The sequence below is a fragment of the Schistocerca americana genome, chromosome 7 (genome assembly GCF_021461395.2).
Source record: "Schistocerca americana isolate TAMUIC-IGC-003095 chromosome 7, iqSchAmer2.1, whole genome shotgun sequence".
Taxonomy (NCBI): domain Eukaryota; kingdom Metazoa; phylum Arthropoda; class Insecta; order Orthoptera; family Acrididae; genus Schistocerca; species Schistocerca americana.
Genome location: NC_060125.1, coordinates 626903827 through 626926377, shown reverse-complemented (window position 1 = coordinate 626926377; position 22551 = coordinate 626903827). Strand labels below are relative to the sequence as shown.

The window sequence follows — 22551 nt, the reverse complement described above, 5'->3', positions numbered from 1 at the left end:
TAAGCCATTCAGCCTGACCGGGTTGCCCACAGGCACGTCTCCGACGGTTGTCTGGTTGGAGGCATATGCGACACTCATCGCCGAAGGGAACGTGATGGCAATCCTGTTGTTGGGGCCATCGGTACCACGTTGCATGGTGTCGTAGTTGCAAAGATGGGCTTCGCAATGGACGTCGGGAGTGAAGTTGTACATCATGCAGCCTATTGCGCACGGTTTGAGTATTAACACGACATCCTATGGCTGCACGAAAAGCGTTATTCAACATGGTGCCACTGCTGTCAGGGTTCCTCCGAGCCATAATCCATTGATAACGGTCATCCAGTGCAGTAGTAGCCCTTGGGAGCCCTGAGCAAGGCATGTCATCGACAGTTCCTGCCTTTCTGTATCTCCTCCATGTCCGAACAACATCGCTTTGGTTCACTCCGAGACGCCTGGACACTTCCCTAGTTGAGAGCCCTATCGGGCACGAAGTAACAATGCGGACGCGATCGAGCCGCGGTATAGACCGTCTAGGCGTGGTTGAACTACAGACAACACGAACCGTGTACCTCCTTCCTGGTGGAGTGACTGGAACTGGTTGGCTGTTGGATCCTCTCCGTCTAATAGGCGCTGCTCATGCATGGTTCTTTACATCTTTGTTCGGGTTTAGTAACATCTCTGAACAGTCAACGGACTGTGTCTCTCATACAATACCGAAAGTCAGCGTATATCTTCAGGAGTTCTGGCAGCTGGGATGATGCAAGACTTTTCTGGATGTGTGTATTTCTTCACCTACAACCGTATTCCAATTCTTCATGACTATTAGATTTTGATCGCCAGTTAGGTAGTGAATTACCCGTTCCTTGTCCTTATATATTTTCTCTATGTCTTCATCTTCGGGTTGTGCCGTCGGCATGTATATCTGAATTATCGATATCTGTTTGATTTTCTGTCGATTCTGATAAGAACAACCCTATCACTGTTCACTGGAATTAACTCTCCGCCCCACCTTTCTATTAATAAAGAAACCTACTTTTGTTATACTATTTTCTGCTGCCGTTGATATTACTCTATATTCATCTGACCAGAATGACTTTTCTTGCCGTTTCAGTCCACTGACCCCCACAATATAGAGATTGAGCCATAGCATTTCCGTTTTTAAATCTTCTAGCGACCTTACCATGATGAAATTTCTGACATTCCACGCCCCGAGTCGTAAAACGTTATGGTTTCTTTAATTATTCAATCTTTTTCTCACGATCACATCCACCTTGTCAGGCCTCTTCAGGAGATCCGGACGGGAGCCAAATCCAGACTTTTTCTAATGGAGAAATCATGATGACATTTTTTCAATTACAACAACAAAATGGCTAATAGGCAGTTAAAGATGTGCATGGGCAACCAGCAGTTGAGACACAACAGATACCCTAAATATCTAGGGATCGCATTAGATAGAACGCCGTCTTTCTAACTTCATCTCCAACATGTTGCTACAAAAATAAAAACTCGCAGCAACATAATTCATGAACTATGTAGAACAACTTGAGGATCTACAGCCGCAGCTATGTGATGCTCAGCTGTAGGGTTGGTATACTCGACTGCTGAATACTGTGCTGCTATCTGGCTCAATAGTGCCAATACAAATATCAGATACCCAACTAAATATCACACTGCGTATTATCACTGCCTCAATCTAATCTACTCCCATACACTGGCTACCAGTACTAAGACATACCCCCCCGCCAGATCTCAGACGTAATGACGCTGTCTTAAGAGAATTCAACAAAATAATGGACAATCCAGAACTACCGATACATTCTGACATCAGCAGCTCAAATGCTAATCGCCTGCGTTAGAGAATACCACCAACAAGACATGGCATCAACTTGAGCAACAGCAACTACCAAACTACCATTGAGTGGCAGAAGAACCTTAACGACAAATGCCGCCCAACAATGCCTCCTGTGAAGAAGACACCGCCTCCTGGTTTCAACTTCCCTAGCAGATAATGGTCCTCACTAAATAGAATACGAACCAACCATGGGAATTGTGCAGCCTCCCACTTCAAGTGGAACATAACTTCAACACCTGAGTATGATTGTGGTGCTACAAAACAGACGATCCAGCACATCACCGAATGTAGGACAAGAAAGTGTAATGGCAGTGTTAGTGACTTTTACTCTCGTTACTCCACCAACTATAGACTACATTCGTAATCTAGACATACAGGTGTAAATTTCAGTCATGATATATGTTGTATCTCTAGCCATACGCTAAATAAATAAATAAATTCAATTACAGACATTTATTGTGGATACTCATTATGTGTCTTTAATCCAGTAGTATCTATTGCCTTCTGCAACCTCATGTCGTTGATTATAGTTGATTCTTCCGGCTTTGGGGCTGTTTCCCACCCCAAGGGAAAGAAAGTTTCTTGAACCTCTATGTTATTTCGTCCTCTTTGACAAGTCCGTTGGTTGAATGAGAGTGACTTCTTATTCCAGTAGTCATCAACCGCTATTGATTCTTATTCAGAATTCAAGCGGTGGCGGGGTTCGAACGCTGGACCTAAACCGTTTTTATTTTTATTGAAAGACACTACCCCTACGCCACGAGTATGCAGGGATGAATAATGCTGTTTGTGGATGACGTTGGGGTTGTCATCCGACGATGTCCCATATATTTCCGATTGGAGACAGATGTGGTGGTCAAGCAGGAGCTGCGGAGAATGTTGTTACAACAGCGGTATGTGAGCAGACGTTATCCTGTAGGAAAACACCCTCTCTCATGATGTTCGTGAGTGGCAGCACAACAGGTCAAATGGCCAGATGGGCGTACAATTTTGCAGTCAGTGTGCTTGAGATAACCACGAGAGTGCTCAAGCTGTCATACGATATCGCATCGCAGACCGTAATTAGCACGCAGACAGGTCGGTTGCACGTCTTCAAATGGCCCCCCTCTAACCAACACACGGCTGTCGCTATCGCCGAAGCAGAAGCAGCTTTCATCGGAAATCACAACAGACCTTCCCACCACGCCTCCAATGAGCTCTCGTTTGACACCACTAAAGTCGCAATTGGTGGTGCTTTGGGGTCAGTGGAATGCAACGCCCACCGATTTTCGTTTAAGTCGCACAACTCCTCCTTTGTGGTGCGATTATTTTACGTCAGCGTTCCTTGTGTAATGATTGGCCTAGCGGTAAGAACTCTAGCAGAGAGACATTTGACGTGCATACAGTGATGCTCGAAATCATGTACAACAAATGAGGTTGCAAATGAGAATGTAGTTCGGTTTTTGGCGAAGAATCTCAGAATTTTAAAGAGTGCCGAAGGATATTTGGCTACTGGAATTTCACTGCGTGTCCTCCAGATGTTAACTAATCTATGACAATCTCAAATTTTCTGTGTGATTTCCAGCATCATTAAAGGACGCATAAAATGTTTCTGATCTATTTCATTTCTTTCTTTTAGATAGAACATGCCACACAACATTTGACCGTTTTTTTCAAATTCTTTTATATTCATCTTGTTGCTTCACATATTTGGGTCACATCGCTGCATGCTCTTGGCTTACACCGTTCTTTCCATGTGTTTTTCACCTACGTTTATTACAGGACGTATTGTTTTTTGTGTCATGTTCAGACGGAGTAAATTCTTGCATCACGTGTTTCCTCCGATTGAATTGGAAATCATCGGTCCTTGTGATCGTTTCGGAAACAGAGACCTAATGGATAACGATATAACACATCCGTGAGCATTCGTAATATTTAATCTCTCTCTCTCTCTCACTCACTCACTCACACACACACACACACACACACACACACACACACACACACACGAGCGTGTGCGCCTGTTAAGCAGATTGCTTTGGTAATGTAATTACTCGCTCGTGTTGTAAGAGTAGAGATTTGATATCTTACCGCCACCGTCTATACTCTTATCTTCTATGGCATGGTAAAACAACTGAAAAAGTTGAAAACATAAGTTGTCAGGTCTGGGCGGAATCTCAGTTCGATTTTACTGAGAGTACTGTAGGACATTGGATCCTGACGTAGACTGCATTTATCGGGAATCTCGCGCCCAGAGCGACGTCGCAGGCAACTGAAAACAAAATTGGAAGTGACTCATAAGAAGGATAAAAGAAAGGACCCTAGAAGCTACAGACCTTAACATCGTTTTGCTTCAGAATTCGTGCACTTATTCTAATTTTAACACAATAAGTTATTCTGAGACGGAAAAGTTTCTGCTAAACAAATCAACACGGATTTTGAAATTATAGCTCGTGCGAAACACACTTTGTCCTTACTTTTACAGAGATATTCTGTGAACCATGAATGAAGGACAACAGGCAGGTTCTATATGCCTAGTTTCCCGGAAAGCGATTGAGATGGTGTCCCGCTGCGGACTGTTAATAAGAATACAGAATAGTTTCACAGACATGTGAGTGGCTTGAGGCTTCCTAAGTGATAGAACCCAGTACAATGTCCTTGTCAGCGAGTGTTCTTCAGAGACAAGGGCATCGTCAAGAACGCTCCTGGGAGATGTGATACGACGTCTTGATCTCTATGTATATAAATGATCAGACGGGCAGGGTGAGTAGCAGTTTGCGGCTGTAGGAGGATACAAGATAACATATACAAAATTTCTGGTTAGTGCTTGCTCTAAATGTAGAAAATCTAAGTTAACGCAGATGAGTAGGAGAAACAATCTCATGATGTTTGAATTGAACATTAGTTGTGTACTGCTTGCACAATCACGTTGATTGAACATGGGGACGTGACGTTTCAAAATAATATGAAATGGAACAAGCGCGTAATAACGGTAACAGGTGTGACAAGTAGTCGAATTCGGTTCATCAGGAGAATTATAGGGAAGTGTGGTTCACCTGTATACGAGACCTCATGTAGCACACTAGTGTGACCCGTCTTTCAGTAGTGTTCGGATGATTTCTATCCTCACCATGTAGGATTAAATGACAAGGACATCGAAGCAATTCAGAGGCGGGCTGCTACACTTGGTAACGGTGGTTTCGATCAACACAAAAATATCACGGAGATGCTTCGGAAATTAAAATGGGACTCCCTGGAGGGAAGAAGGCTGGCGGTTCTTAACCATAGAGTATTGCTTTCCAGACTAACTAATATGCGAACCAAATTTGATTGAAATCGTTCCAAGTGTTTAAGATTAGTTTTATTACTCATAGATTAGCCCACATACGCTCATGTCAAATACACCACTGCCCATTAAAATTGCTACACCAAGAAGAAATGCAGATGATAAACGGGTATTCATTGGACAAATATACTAGAACTGACACGTGATTACATTTTGACGCAATTTGGGTGCATAGAACCTGAGAAATCAGTACCCAGAACAACCACCTCTGGCCGTAACAACGGCCCTGATACGCTTGGACATTGAGTAAAACAGAGATTGGATGGCGTGTACAGGTATAGCTGCCCATGCAGCTTCAACACGATACCACAGTTCATCAAGAGTAGTGACAGGCGAATTGTGACGAGCCAGTTACTCGGTCACCATTGACCATACGTTTTCAATTGGTCAGAGATCTGGAGAATGTGCTGGCCAGGGAAGCAGTCGAACATTTTCTGCATCCATAAAGGCCCATACAGGACCTGCAACATGCGTTCGTGCATTATCCTGCTGAAATGTAGGGTTTCGCAGAGATCGAATGAACGGTAGAGCCACGGGTCGTAACACATCTGAAATGTAACGTCCACTTTTCGAAGTGCCGTCAGTGCGAACAAGAGGTGACCCAGACGTGTAACCAATGGCACCCCATACCGTCACGCCGGGTGAGACGCCAGTATGGCGATGACGAATACACGCGTCAAATGTGCGCTCACCGCGATGTCGTCAAACCCGAATGCGACCATCTTGATGCTGTAAACAGAACCTGGATTCATCCGAAAAAAGTAACGTTTTGCCATTCGTGCACCCAAGTTCGTCGTTAAGTACACCATCGCAGGCGCTCCTCTCTGTGATGCAGCGTCAAGGGTAACCGCAGCCATGGTCTCCGAGCTGATAGTCCATGCTGCTACAAACGGCGTGGAACTGTTCGTCCAGATGGTTGTTGTCTTGCAAACGTCCCCATCTGTTGACTCAAGGATCGAGACGTGGCTGCACGATCCGTTACAGCCATGCGGATAAGATGCCTGTCATCTCGACCGCTAGTGATACGAGGCCGTTGTGATCCAGCACGGCGTTCCGTATTACCCTCCTGAACCCACCGATTCCATATTCTGTTAACAGTCATTGTATCTCGACCAACGCGAGCAGCAATGTCGCGATATGATAAACCGCAATCGCCTAAGTCTATAATCCGACCTTTATCAAAGTCGGAAACGTGCTGGTACGCATTTCTGCTCCTTACACGAGGCATGACAAAAACGTTTCACCGGGCAACGCCGGTCAACTGCTGTTTGGGTGTGAGAAATCGGTTGGAAACTTTCATCATCTCAGTACGTTGTAGGTGTCGCCACCGGCGCCAATCTTGTGTGAATGCTGTGAAAAGCTAATCATTTGCATATCACAGCATCTTCTTCTTGTTGGTTAAATTTTGCGTCTGTAGGACATTATCTTCGTGGTGTAGCAATTTTAATGGCCAGTAGTGTTCAAGGTACTTTCCGCCACGCACTATATTACGTTCGGCTCCAAGATACAAACAGATCTCGAATTTTGATGATCCAACTTCTTCAGATCGGTTTTGTATAAAACTTTGTCGGTAAGCCATCATCCTTTTGGAAGTTGACGCTGATCTCTTGCCTGAATTGATGGGGGAAAAAATGGGAACGATATTCCGCATTATGCAAAAGTGACGAACAAACAGTGCCTTGCATAACGAGGAATATCTCTCCAGCTTTTCGTAGGTAAACGTTAGAGTTGAAACATCGCGTTTCTTGGCTACGTAGGTTAGAATCGTACAAATGGGAAATCTCTTGATCTTACGAGTCTCCATCTGCAAAATGGACCTCATTACACCAAGCACTCGGCAGCTTTTCAGAATTCCTTGCTAACATTAGTTAATGTTTCTTGTAAAAATACATTAATGATGGAAGCCAAAGCCGGTCCCAAGCCCGGTTGAAAAAGGAGGAGGGGGAGGAGTAACAACCTCGTTAAAAAACCTTGGTTCACCTGGCCCGGGTGATAGTACCTCGTAAGGGTCCCTTGCCAGGGTAACGGTGAAGACCTCAACGGCAGTGAAGGCGGAGATGAAGATCATCGGAACGGCGGAACTGGCGGTAGAGGTGAAGATTAACCAACGGTCCAGAAGGCGGAAGAAGACACTATATGTCCCAACGGCTTTTGGAGCGGAAGAGTTATCTTCAATCAGCAGCGTCTGTACTTCAGAGAAGCGGCTGCGAAAGGCGTCTGTACTCCAGAGGAGCGGCCTGAATTAACTTCTTAGTGTAGCGAACTAAGTCTTAGTGGAAGGAGGTGTATACCTCTGGAAACAACAGCTTTAACCAAGTATCAGAAATGGAAGGTGCAATGAGAAAGTTTCCTCCCCGTGGTGGTAATACCGCCGAAGCTGGGCATTCGGATCCGGGGGCCCAGCATCATTGCGCAACAGACCAGTCGGAGGGTCCTAGGATCCCTAACGCTAAACATAGGAACAGACATCAAACGTTCATAGGAACACTGAACGTGAACTCAATGCTGAGAACAGGTAAACAAAAAGAACTGACAAAACTAATGGATGAACACAAACTAAAAGTTCTGGCTATACAAGAAACAAGATACCCAGATGAGGATACAGTACAGGCAGACCAGTACAGGATTTATAAAGGGAAACCAGCACAGATAGTAAAGAATACAAAAGGTCTTCGGGTATATGGCACAGCATTTGTGATACATAACTCATTTTCTACTAAGGTACTAGAATTTAAATCTAAATCACCAAGAATATCATTGATAACATTCAGAAATAAAAATAAAAAGTACACACTTATAAATGCCCATGCACCAATAAATAAAGACAACCAACAAAATCCAGAGAAAGTGCAGACATTTTGGGAGGAACTGGAAGAAACAATAGGGAAGATCCCTGAGCAACACACTACAATTCTGTTAGGAGACTTTAATGCACAAATTGGAAGAAACGAATTATCAAAAAGCACAGGGAGGTTTACAGCACACACTAAAACTAACATGAATGGCCAGAGAGTAGTAGAGTTTTGTGAGAAATTCAAATTGAACATTATGACAACTAAATTCCAGAAGAATCCCAAAAAACAAACAACATGGAAATCACCGAACAAATTACTTGGCGAGTTCCAGATTGATCACGTGGCAATAAGTTATGATAATTCAAGGGACATTCAAGATGTACAGGTGGTGAAAGGGGCCAACTTTGATTCTGACCATTATCTGACCAAAATTAAGATGAAATTAACACCAGAAAGAAGTCACAAGAGTGACGAAACAAAAATAGCCAAATACAGAGTACAGGACTTAATGCTCAATCAGCAAGTCTTAGACGACTACAAGGAAAAGACAGATAAAATCAAAAGTCACAAATGGGAAGAAATTGCAACCTCAATACGAGACGCAGCAGAACAAACAATTTTACTAACCAAAAAGAAAAAGCATCCCTGGTGGAATGAGGTCTGTGAGAAAGCACTACAGAAAAGAGCCAGAACTTGGGAGAAATACAACTCAACCAAAAGGCCAACTGACTGGGAGCAGTTCAAAACGCAAAGACGTGAAACGACGAAAATCATTAAAAGTGAACGAAGGAAATATGACACACAACAAATACAGAAAATACAAGATGAATTTTCTAAGAATAATACACGCAATTTCTTTCAAACATTCAGAACTACAATAACAAGATATAAACCACCGACACTCTGCTTCAAAGATGAAAAAGGAAATCTGATCACCAGCGTGGAACAAAATTGCCAACACCTAGCGAACTACTTTGAAACGCTGCTAAGCTGCAAAAGACCTGATGAAACCTTGACATTTGAGAAGCCTAAGAATAAGCTACCAGACTCTGAACCACCTAATAAAGAAGAAATTAAAGAGATCTTGAAAGGATTGAAAAACAATAAAGCATCTGGTAAAGATTCGTTAGTCGCGGAACTACTGAAATACGCAGGAGAAAACTTAATAAATAATTTCGAGGCGCTGTTTGAAGAGATTTGGAATACAGAGAAGATTCCGGAGGAATGGAAGACAGCATTGATTCATCCGTTACATAAGAAGGGTGCCAAGACAAATGCAAATAACTACAGAGGTATCTCATTGTTATCAGTGGCCTATAAGATCCTATCCAAGGCACTACAAAACAGGATTGAAAATCAGGTAGAGAAAGAACTGGGTGAATATCAGGCTGGGTTTAGAAAAGGAAGATCATGCAGTGAACAGATATTCAGTCTACTCTCCATAATACAACTTCGCGCACGCACATCGAAAAATCTAGTAATTACATTCATAGACTTCAAAAAAGCATATGATTCTATTGATAGACCAACTCTGATTAACACATTAGAAGAATTTGGGATTGATGATAAAAGCAAAAGTCTAATCCAGGAAACCCTTACGGGAACAAAATCGCAAGTGAAGTTTTTGGGTAGATTGTCACAACCGTTTGTAATTGGAACAGGTGTTAGACAAGGGGATGGGCTCTCCCCGCTGTTGTTTAACATTGTCCTTGAAAAAGTGGTCAGGGAATGGAGAAAGAAGATGGCAGAAGCTGGAGTGAAAAATGGGATAACGTTAGGAAGAAATAAAACAAAAATTGAATGTCTGGCATTTGCTGATGACATGGCAATATTGGCAGATGACATCGAAACAGCAAAGATTCAGATAGAAGTGCTGCATGAGATCGCTGAGAAGACAGGTCTACAAATATCGTATGAAAAGACAGAACTGATGATACAGGACAAAACAGACCCAACACAGACATTGCAAACTAAATATGGAATAATTAAGAGAGTTCATAAATTTAAGTATCTAGGGGAATGGATTACACCGACAGGGTTACCAAATGTTTCACTACAGGAAAGAGCAATAAAGATGGAAACGGCATACCAGCTATGCCGAAATGTATACAATAAAAAGTCGATCTCCATCAATGCCAAGCTCAGGCACTACAATGCGGTAATAAAACCAGAAAGTTTGTATGCGATTGAATGCATCCCACTGAACAGAAAACGTCTGTTGGAGAAATTGGAAATAAAAGAGAGAAAAATACTGAGAAAGATCTTAGGACCTAAAAAGGATGGACAGGATTATAAATTGCGATCCAATAAAGAGTTATACGAGAAAATTGAAAAACTGACAACATCCTTTAAAAAGAGAAGACTGAGTTTCTATGGGCATGTCAAAAGAATGGCACCAGAAAGAACGGCAAAGAAAATCCTGGAATACATGGAAAGCAGAAAGACACAAATTAACTGGCTGAAAGAAGTAAAAGAAGACATTGCAGAAATGAACATTATACCAGAGACAGTTTACAACAGAATGGAATATAGGAATGCCATCAACAAAATACAGGGATTCAAAGCCCGAACGCAATCAAAGAAGACGGGAACAACCTGGTCGCAAGAACGTAAGGAAGCCCACTCAGAAAAAAATGAAGAAGTACTGGGAAGAACGCAAGAAAAAGCACAAGAAATGACTGATGCTTAGCGTAGTCCAAAGTTGACTGTAACGAATAATAATAATAAATAATAATAATGATGGAAGCGTTGCGCTTGAGAAATTTTAACCATTGTGACAGAATATTTTGACGCAAATAGCGTTACACACTGGCTTTACTAAAAAGTGATTGTAAATCAGTTTCAAAGTTGCTTCAAAATTTTTGTTTAGCGCTTAAAATGAATAAATGTGGCTCCACCTTTATGCAAGGACGCAAATTATAGTTCTGTTAGAACAACCAAAAGTGTTTCACCACAATTGTATCCATCCTCAGGATTTTTTTCCTTTTATTTTACATCTTGTGTGTCCGGCTGCTAACCGAAATCAGCCACAGGTCGAAATTATTGTACCATGTCATCATAATATTAAGCTTGTCCCTAGCTGTGTCTGGTTTGTATATGAATGGAAATTGTGTGTTTTTGTTAGTTTTGCGTACCTGGATCTATTTTTCTGCTGTTCATTTATGAGGACTGATCTTGCTACGTTGCTGTGGCTTGGACACTCGCTTCAGTCAACACATTTACGAGCGTTGCTAAAACAAATCCTTGCTCCTTCCTGTTCGGCGAGCCGGTGTGGCCGAGCGGTTCTAGGCGCTTCGCTCTGGCACCGCGCGACCGCAACTGTCGCAGGTTCGAATCCTGCCTCGGGCATGGATGTGTGTGATGTCCTTAGGTTTGAGTAGTTCTAAGCTCTAGGGGACTGATGACCTCAGATGTTAAGTCCCATAGTGCTCAGAGCTATTTGAACCTGTTCGGCGAAGATGTAACATGTCCTCGGACAGACGGCTTGTGAATAATGTCGACAAGTAACGTACGCAAAGAGCGGGTATGTCTTTCAAATTACAAGACAACAGTTAACTTTCACAATGTAACATTATATGTTATCATAATAAAAGAACCCTTTGAATGCGTGTATAGCAGAGAGTTGGGTAATAACGGACACAAGTTCTTATGAAATTACAATATTTTTTCGCGAGGTTGTATTTGAGCAATTTTCCACTAAATAATACGCTGAAACGTAACTTAAAAGAATTATAGACTACAATGCCACAAGAATATACATTAACTGCATGAAATACACAATCCTCGCAAGAGATTTTAACGTGTGAAAACATTCTTCCTATACTCATTGACTGTTCGTTCCATTCAACAGATCCTGTAATTCTTTCTCTCATTCACTAAGGATAGAAATGTCATCAGCGCGTCTTGTTATTGATATTCTTTCACTCCGAATTTTAATCCCACCCTTTAACCTTACTGTTATTTCCGTAATTGCTTCTTCGCGATACAGATTGAACATTAATGGAAAAGTCTGCATCCCTCACTTACACAATTCTTAATCCAGCACTTGATTCTTGGTTTTCCAGTCCTACCATTCTGTCCTGCTACTTGTACATATTGTATATACCCATATTTCCCTGTAGCTTACTGCTATTTTGCCAAGGATATCGAATATCTCACACCATTTTACGCTGTGGAATGCTGTTTTCAGGTCAACAAATCTTCTTTCGATTTTTCTTCAGTCGTGCTTCCATTATAAACAGCAGCGTCAGGACTGCCATTCTGGCGCCAAAACCCACCTTCAAGCAAAACTAATCGTCATGCAACATATCTTGAATTTTCTTATCTATTCCCTGATATATAATACTTGTCAGCGACTTGCATGCCTGACATGTTAACTGATCGTGCGATAGTTTTCACAACTGCCCTTGCTATCGGCTGAACTGTGTGGATGATTTTTTTCAGCAGATGTAATGGTATGTGTCCAGTCTAATACATTATACTGACTAACGTGAGTAGTCTTTTCTTGACATTTCACACAATGATTTTAGAAATTCCGTTGGAATGTTATCTACCTCTTCTGCCTTACTTGATATCAAGCCTTCCAAAGCTCTTTTAAGTTCTGTCTATGACACTGCATCCCCTATGTCTTCGATATGGCTTCTAATTTCGTCATGAGGCAAGTCCTCTATCTCATAAAGGCCTTCAGTGTACTTTTTCCACATATCTTCTCTATCCTCTGCGTTTATCAATGACATTCCCATTGCAGTCTTAATATTGCACCTTACATTAAATTTTATCGAAGGTTGTTTTGCCTTTTCTGCATGTTGAGTCAGTCCTTCCCACGACCATTTCTTTTTCGATTTATTCATGTTTTTCCTGCAGCCTCTTTGCCTTGGTTTTTCCCCGCTACTATTCCCTAGCAGGTGCCCGTGGTCTAGGGGTAGCGTCATGGATTCATAATCAGAACGTCTTCGGTCTCGTGTTCGATCCCTGCCACTGCCTAAATTTCGATAAATAATCAGCATTGGCGGCCGAAGACTTCCGGCATAAGTAGTCAGCCTCATTCTGCCAACGGCCTTGTCAAAGGGGGCGGAGGAGCGGATAGAGGTTCAGGGCACTCTCTTGTCCTACGGGTGCGAAATTGCCCCTAAAGGGGGAAGAATCAGCAATGATCAACGACAGAGGATGCAGTAGGCAATGGAAACCACTGCATTAAAGACACGTAACGTGTATCCACAGGACATGTGCCCTGTAATTGAAGAAGTGTCATGCTGATCTCCTCATTGGCAAAAGATTCCGGAATAGTCCCCCATTCGGATCTCCGGGAGGGGACTGCCAAGGGGGAGGTTACCATGAGAAAAAGATTGAATAATCAACGAAAGGATAACGTTCTACGAGTCGGGGCGTGCAATGTCAGAAGCTTGAACGTGGTAGGGAAACTGGAAAATCTGAAAAGGGAAATGCAAAGGCTCAATCTAGATATAGTAGGGGTCAGTGAAGTGAAGTGGAAGGAAGACAAGGATTTCTGGTCAGATGAGTATCGGGTAATATCAACATCAGCAGAAAATGGTATAACAGGTGTAGGATTCGTTATGAATAGGAAGGTAGGGCAGAGGGTGTGTTACTGTGAACAGTTCAGTGACCGGGTTGTTCTAATCAGATTCGACAGCAGACCAACAGCGACAACGATAGTTCAGGTATACATGCCGACGTCGCAAGCTGAAGTTGAACAGATAGAGAATCAGATACTGGATTGTAAGGCGTATACAGGAGCAGATATAGACTCAGATCACAATATAGTAGTGATGAAGAGCAGGCTGAAGTTCAAGACATTAGTCAAGAAGAATCAATACGCAAAGAAGTGGGATACGGAAGTACTAAGGAATGACGAGATACGTTTGAAGTTCTCTAACGCTATAGATACAGCAATAAGGAATAGCGCAGTAGGCAGTACAGTTGAAGAGGAATGGACATCTCTAAAAAGGGCCATCACAGAAGTTGGGAAGGAAAACCTAGGTACAAAGAAGGTAGCTACGAAGAAACCATGGGTAACAGAAGAATTACTTCAGTTGATTGATGAAAGGAGGAAGTACAGACATGTTCCGGGAAAATCAGGAATACAGAAATACAAGTCGCTGAGGAATGAAATAGATAGGAAGTGCAGGGAAGCTAAGACGAAATGGCTGCAGGAAAAATGTGAAGACATCGAAAATGATATGATTGTCGGAAGACAGCATACAGGAAAGTCAAAACAACCTTTGGTGACATTAAAAGCAACGGTGGTAACATTAAGAGTGCAACGGGAATTCCACTGTTAAATGCAGAGGAGAGAGCAGATAGGTGGAAAGAACACATTGAAAGCCTCTATGAGGGTGAAGATTTGTCTGATGTGATAGAAGAAGAAACAGGAGTCGATTTAGAAGAGATAGGGGATCCAGTATTAGAATCGGAATTTCAAAGAGCTTTGGAGGACTTACGGTCAAATAAGGCAGAAAGGATAGATAACATTCCATTAGAATTTCTAAAATCATTGGGGGAAGTGGCAACAAAACGACTATTCACGTTGGTATGTAGAATATATGAGTTTGGCGATATACCATCTGACTTTCGGAAAAGCATCATCCACACAGTCCCGAAGACGGCAAGAGCTGACAAGTGCGAGAATTATCGCACAATCAGCTTAACAGCTCATGCATCGAAGCTGCTTACAAGAATATTATACAGAAGAATGGAAAAGAAAATTGAGAATGCGCTAGGTGACGATCAGTTTGGCTTTAGGAAAAGTAAAGGGACGAGAGAGGCAATTCTGACGTTACGGCTAATAATGGAAGCAAGGCTAAAGAAAAATCAAGACACTTTCATAGGATTTGTCGACCTGGAAAAAGCGTTCGACAATATAAAATGGCGCAAGCTGTTCGAGATTCTGAAAAAAGTAGGGGTAAGCTATAGGGAGAGACGGGTCATATACAATATGTACAACAACCAAGAGGGAATAATAAGAGTGGACGATCAAGAACGAAGTGCTCGTATTAAGAAGGGTGTAAGACAAGGCTGTAGCCTTTCGCCCCTACTCTTCAATCTGTACATCGAGGAAGCAATGATGGAAATAAAAGAAAGGTTCAGGAGTGGAATTAAAATACAAGGTGAAAGGATATCAATGATACGATTCGCTGATGACATTGCTATCCTGAGTGAAAGTGAAGAAGAATTAAATGATCTGCTGAACGGAATGAACAGCCTAATGAGTACACAGTATGGTTTGAGAGTAAATAGGAGAAAGACGAAGGTAATGAGAAGTAGTAGAAATGAGAACAGCGAGAAACTTAACATCAGGATTGATGGTCACGAAGTCAATGAAGTTAAGGAATTCTGCTACCTAGGCAGTAAAATAACCAATGACGGACGGAGCAAGGAGGACATCAAGAGCAGACTTGCTATGGCAAAAAAGCATTTCTGGCCAAAAGAAGTCTACTAATATCAAATACCGGCCTTAATTTGAGGAAGAAATTTCTGAGGATGTACGTCTGGAGTACAGCATTGTATGGTAGTGAAACATGGACTGTGGGAAAACCGGAACAGAAGAGAATCGAAGCATTTGAGATGTGGTGCTATAGACGAATGTTGAAAATTAGGTGGACAAATAAAGTACGGAATGAAGAGGTTCTACGCAGAATCAGAGAGGAAAGGAATATGTGGAAAACACTGATAAGGAGAAGGGACAGGATGATAGGACATCTGCTAAGACATAAGGGAATGACTTCCATGGTGCTAGAGGGAGCTGTAGAGGGCAAAAACTGTAGGCGAAGACAGAGATTGGAATACGTCAAACAAATAATTGAGGACGTATGTTGCAAGTGCTACTCTCAGATGAAGAGATTAGCTCAGGAAAGGAATTCGTGGCGGGCCGTATCAAACCAGTCAGTAGACTGATGACCAAAAAAAACTACTCCCTAAGACTCCTTCACAGTTACCTTCCTTCTAACTGCGTTCGTCTGCCCCACAGCTGTGATTATTCGTTTTTGAAATTACCGCTCCTCTTGAACTGAAATTTGTACTGTGGTACTCACTACTGCAGTATCCAGAGGTTTAGCGAACTTCAGACGCGTGTAGAAAAAGAGTACAGTATTACTAGTATCTGAAGATACAATAAAAATGTAATTTTTTGCTTACGAAAAAGAATACAACACTCCGAACACTAGATCTGAGAGCGGGAAAACTCACTAGACATGTATAACTTAATGCCATTCCACAATGCACTCTTAATTGATTCAAAATATGCATGTGCGGTTTTCTGTCTCCATAGTACAAACTGCAGTGGCACTTTAGTTCAAATGATTCAAATGGCTCTGAGCACTATGGGACTTAACTTCTAAGCTCATCAGTCCCCTAGAACTTAGAACTACTTTAACGTAACAAACCTAAGGACATCACACAGATCCATGCCCGAGGCAGGATTCGAACCTGCGACCGTAGCGGTCACGCGGTTCCAGACTGTAGCGCCATTAACCGCTTGGCCACCCCGGCCGGCGCACTTTAGTTACCACGACTGTAGCGCTAGAGTTTAGAAAAAAAAAGAACTTTTTTCTCATACAGACTGTTGTGCGGTATTACCCGATTTTCCTTTTTTTGAGTTTCTTTTTACGTTCTTCAGATCTAATACTGCAATAAGTTCAATATTCTTATAAAAGCAATCCACGAATGTCTATTGCAACTAGGACATAGCAGGCAAGACAGTATCAGCTCTTCTGTGTCTCTGCGCCTGTACTGTTAAACAGATGTGACGTCCATTTAGGTTATTGGTGTGGATCGCTCACTATGCTTTTGTGCAGCATAAAGAAGATGTGAGTCCGAAATGCCTGATAATGATGACTCGGCAGTACTCAGAGTCTGCACGCACTCCTACAACAGCTGCATCCATTAGTCGTGCAACACTGTGGCGTTTGGTGATCTCTGTGGTCAATCTTTAGAAATGGATGAATGTATCTGTCAACAGAAGGAGGCCGGAAGTGGTAAGTATGTTAGTACACAAAGTTATGTGAATGTCCAGAATGAGATTTTCACTCTGCAGCGGAGTGTGCGCTGATATGAGACTTTCTGGCAGATTAAAACTGTGTGCCGGACCGAGACTCGAACTCGGGACCTTTGCCTTTCACGGGCAAGTGCTCTACCAACTGAGCTACCCAAGCATGACTCAGGCCCCGCCCTCACAGCCTTACATCTGCTAGTACCTCGTCCCCTACCTTCCAAATTTTACAGAAGCTCTCCTGCGAACCTTGGAGAACTAGCACTCCTGAAAGAAAGGATATTGCGGTGACATGGCTTTTCCACAGCCTGGGGGATGTTTCCATGTCTCCGCAATATCCTTTCTTCCAGGAGTGCTAGTTCTGCAAGGTTCGCAGGAGAGCTTCTGTAAAGTTTGGAAGGTAGGAGACGAGGTACTGGCAGAAGTAAGGCTGTGAGGACAGGGCGTGAGTCATGCTTGGGTAGCTCAGTTGGTAGAGCACTTGCCCGTGAAAGGCAAAGGTCCCGAGTTCGAGTCTCGGTCCGGCACACAATCTGCCAGAAAGTTTAATGTGAACGTTTGCACCACAACTGGAAGTCATTGATAGAAAGGAAGAACGACTTGTTTGTAGTGTGTTATGTCCGGAGCCACATGTAGATAAGACAATGCGTCCGGATTTCCATAGGCTTGCAAGTGAGTCCCCTTGAAAATGCTTAATCGCTGCCATGATTTAGGGAAATCAAGGAAAACCTGAATCTTTATGGCTGGATGAGTATTTGAAGCATCGTCCTTCTGAATACGTGCCCTACCACAGCGCCACTTTGCTCGAAATGTCTGACTCAAGTTTTACGTGTAGTATGCAAAAAGACTGCTCTGTGCCTATACATGGTGCGGGCGTCCTAAGAACGACATGGCACTAGCATCGCTGTTTTTCCCTGTATGTGCATCGTTAAATACGGAGCTCACAGTAGTTTCATTTCAAAATGTCAAACGCCGTGCAACACCGTCCGTGTTGCGTGAGCGCGGTGCTGATGCATCGTCCAGTCATTCCAAAATAATTTCTCTCATATGCATACAGTCTCTTGTGATGGTATAGTACAGAGAAGATAGTGAGACAAGATCTTGCGTGAAAGTATTTTAGAGTAGCAAATTGCTTCTTCATTGAACTTTCTCCTTTTGAGAATACTGAAGGACTGACGTGTATTTACTTGCTAGAAAACATTCCTCAGCATATAAAGCATAAAATTTTATCTCATTTAAGATGACAGGTTTGGGCAGACTGCTGTCATCTTTAGGTTTTAAAAATCTTTTTGCTTTTAAACGTGTTCGTTTTTCGTTGAACCTCACGTTTAGTTACCAAGTGGATAAAAATCAGCGCATTAGAAAAGTTTTGTCATAACTCAAACATTTAAAAACATAAAGCACCTTATGAAGAAGGCTATATATATATATATATATATATATATATATATATATATATATATATATACTCCTGGAAATTGAAATAAGAACACCGTGAATTCATTGTCCCAGGAAGGGGAAACTTTATTGACACATTCCTGGGGTCAGATACATCACACATGATCACACTGACAGAACCACAGGCACATAGACACAGGCAACAGAGCATGCACAATGTCGGCCCTAGTACAGTGTATATCCACCTTTCGCAGCAATGCAGGCTGCTATTCTCCCATGGAGACGATCGTAGAGATGCTGGATGTAGTCCTGTGGAACGGCTTGCCATGCCATTTCCACCTGGCGCCTCAGTTGGACCAGCGTTCGTGCTGGACGTGCAGACCGCGTGAGACGACGCTTCATCCAGTCCCAAACATGCTCAATGGGGGACAGATCCGGAGATCTTGCTGGCCAGGGTAGTTGACTTACACCTTCTAGAGCACGTTGGGTGGCACGGGATACATGCGGACGTGCATTGTCCTGTTGGAACAGCAAGTTCCCTTGCCGGTCTAGGAATGGTAGAACGATGGGTTCGATGACGGTTTGGATGTACCGTGCACTATTCAGTGTCCCCTCGACGATCACCAGTGGTGTACGGCCAGTGTAGGAGATCGCTCCCCACACCATGATGCCGGGTGTTGGCCCTGTGTGCCTCGGTCGTATTTAGTCCTGATTGTGGCGCTCACTTGCACGGCGCCAAACACGCATCCGACCATCATTGGCACCAAGGCAGAAGCGACTCTCATCGCTGAAGACGACACGTCTCCATTCGTCCCTCCATTCACGCCTGTCGCGACACCACTGGAGGCGGGCTGCACGATGTTGGGGCGTGAGCGGACGACGGCCTAACGGTGTGCGGGACCGTAGCCCAGCTTCATGGAAACGGTTGCGAATGGTCCTCGCCGATACCCCAGGAGCAACAGTGTCCCTAATTTGCTGGGAAGTGGCGGTGCGGTCCCCTACGGCACTGCGTAGGATCCTACGGTCTTGGCGTGCATCCGTGCGTCGCTGCGGTCCGGTCCCAGGTCGACGGGCACGTGCACCTTCCGCCGACCACTGGCGACAACATCGATGTACTGTGGAGACCTCACGCCCCACGTGTTGAGCAATTCGGCGGTACGTCCACCCGGCCTCCCGCATGCCCACTATACGCCCTCGCTCAAAGTCCGTCAACTGCACATACGGTTCACGTCCACGCTGTCGCGGCATGCTACCAGTGTTAAAGACTGCGATGGAGCTCCGTATGCCACGGCAAACTGGCTGACACTGACGGCGGCGGTGCACAAATGCTGCGCAGCTAGCGCCATTCGACGGCCAACACCGCGGTTCCTGGTGTGTCCGCTGTGCCGTGCGTGTGATCATTGCTTGTACAGCCCCCTCGCAGTGTCCGGAGCAAGTATAGTGGGTCTGACACACCGGTGTCAATGTGTTCTTTTTTCCATTTCCAGGACTGTATATATATATATATATATATATATATATATATATATATATATATATAATGCGTTTTGTACAAGATGTGTTATATTTTTTAAATATCTTAATTACGACAAACATTTTATAATATGCCATTTTTTATCCACTTAACAACTGAATGTGAGGTTCAACGTAAAATGAACGTGTTTCACAACAAAAGATTTTTACGTCCTGAAGGAGACAGAAAAGTCTGTCGAAACCGTTTACCTTAAGTAAATAAATCTCTTATATGTTGTAGGCGGTAGAATGTTTTTTAGCAAATTGCTTCTAACTTTTATATCCTAAATGTTTCCTTGCAGCTTGACAGAATAGGAATTTACCTAACCAACTCGCTTTAGCTTTTTATAGAACGGGCTGAAATGTTACTTTATTTTACACTCTTGACACTTTGCTTTTGTGACATCTGAACAGGTTTAATTTCGTTCTAAGGTACATACACTAAGTTGTTGTACTATAATGATAAACTGTAAGGTGCTGTGTGTAAGCCAATAATATTACGATGGCCGTTTGAAGAACTATTGAACTGTCCAGAACCAGTGAATAAATTCCACTCACAGCAAACTAGTAACATCAACCGTAACAACTCTAATGAACCTGACGAAATCGAAATAAATAAACAAATTAAGAGTCTTAAAAACAATGAAACATTCCGAGAAGACGATATAATTGCATAACTACTAAAATAAGCTGGCCCTGACACTATAAAAGAGGTCACTCAACTAACAGCACACATCTCGACCAAGCGAGATGGCGCAGTGGTTAGCAGACTGGACTCGCATTCGGAAGGGCGACGGTTCAATCCCGCGTCCGGTCATCCTGATTTAGGTCTTCCGTGATTTCCCTAAATCGCTTCAAGCAAATGCCGGGATGGTTCCCCTGAAAGGGTACGGCCGACTTCCTTCCCCATCCTTGCCTAATCCGACGAGACCGATGACCTCGCTGTCTGGTCTCCTTCCCCAAACATCCCAACCCCAACCCACACATCTGGCAAACTGAGAATATACCTGAGGACTGGAAAACTTCGCTAATTCATCCATTGCATAAAAAGAGGTAGAACCGATGTTAATAACTACCGGGGAATTTCTCTTCTCCCGGTCACATACAAAATTCTATCGCATTGTTTACCTGACCGAGCCCAAGAACAGTTAGAACCTAAAATTGGTGTATACGAAGCACGCTTTAGACCAAACAGATCCTGTCTGGAACAAATTCTTAATTTAAATTTATTCCTTAGGCACCAAATGATTTCTGGTAACAATATTGTATGTGCATTTGTGGATTTTACAAAGGCCTACGACTCAGTCGATTGTGAATCTCTTTTCCAATTTTTAAAGGAGCGAGGGCTAGATAATAAAACTAACACTGATGAAGGAAACGTTAACTGACACTAGCTGTAAAGTAAAATTGGTGGGAGAAATCTCTGAAGCATTTGATATGAAGATTCGTGTTAGACAGGGAAATGTACTCTCCCCATTACTGCTTGACTTTGTTTTGGGATAGGTATTTACAGAATGGCGAGAGCAAAAGTCGAGTCAAAATATAAATCAATCAATCAAGTTAGGCAGAATTAGTAGTAATAGAGCAGATTGCCTCGCCTTTGCAGATAATAATGAAATTTTAACTGGGTACATTATCACAGCTCAAAAACAAATTGAAATTCTTAAAGAAGTTGCGGAAAAAATACGACTGCAAGTATCATTCGAAAAACTGAATATATGACATGCCACAGACAAAAATAAAGTTTTCGAACACAAAATATGGAAAATAAAAAGGGTTTCTCAGTTTAAATACTTGAGGGAAATCATACAAGACAACGGTCCAGAAAAAGCTTCAAACGACGATTTCTGTCAAAAAATGCCAACTGCTTTCAGATCAACATAAAATATTTATAATAAAAATCACTTTCTAAATTCTGTAAACTCAGGCATTACAGAACTGTAATCAAAGCTGAATGACTTTATGGAGCAGGAACTTTAATTTTAAGCAGAAAGAGGAATATTGAAGAAATTCGAAAGAAAGAAAGGTTATTAGGAAAATATCAGACCCCAAAATAACTGATGGAGACATACATGGTGACATGAGAAAAAGACTTCTGAATTTTTATCAGCATTTCAAAAGAATGACACCCACTGGGTCGACAAAGCAAATAGTAGAATTCTATTAAAATAGAATTAAGTTCAAAACTGAGCCAATTAAGTGAATCGCTGCGATTAAGGAGGATCTTACAGTAGCCGGTACAGCTCAGTAACACATTACAGACAGAAAAAAATTCAAGAAAAGATATTTACTGGGAAAGTTGGTCGTAGGAAAATTAGAAAGCGGACAGGAACGTCGTGGTCTGATGAAAGAAAGAGACTTCATTTTCAAAGGATGAAATGAATTTGGACACAAAGGAAGGCCAACCATCAAAAGTGATATTGATGTACTGTACCACGCGTGGTCCTATTGGGCCCATACGTGAACAATAATAATTATGATGACCGTATGTTCAATTCTGCTTATTTGAAGTTATGTGGTTTCTATTAGATTGTACATTCCAAATCAGTTCTGACACACATTCATTATCTCGCCATATTCGAGTCACTTCAAATCATTATGCGGATGCTGTGACGTAACTCAGTCCTGTCACACATCTCGAAATGTCAGTGCTAATCTAAAAAAGTGGAGGGTCCCTGATACATCT

At 42.6% G+C, this 22551-nt stretch overlaps 2 non-coding genes across 2 annotated transcripts; one reads left to right on the top strand and one right to left on the bottom strand.

Annotated features, from left to right (window-relative positions):
- Positions 1 to 17044: 17044 nt before the first annotated feature.
- Trnas-uga lies at positions 17045 to 17119 on the bottom strand. The gene has a single exon. It is a non-coding gene; the product is annotated as a tRNA-Ser (tRNA).
- Positions 17120 to 17408: 289 nt separating this feature from the next.
- On the top strand, positions 17409 to 17483 carry Trnas-uga. The gene has a single exon. It is a non-coding gene; the product is annotated as a tRNA-Ser (tRNA).
- The last annotated feature ends 5068 nt before the right edge of the window (positions 17484 to 22551 follow it).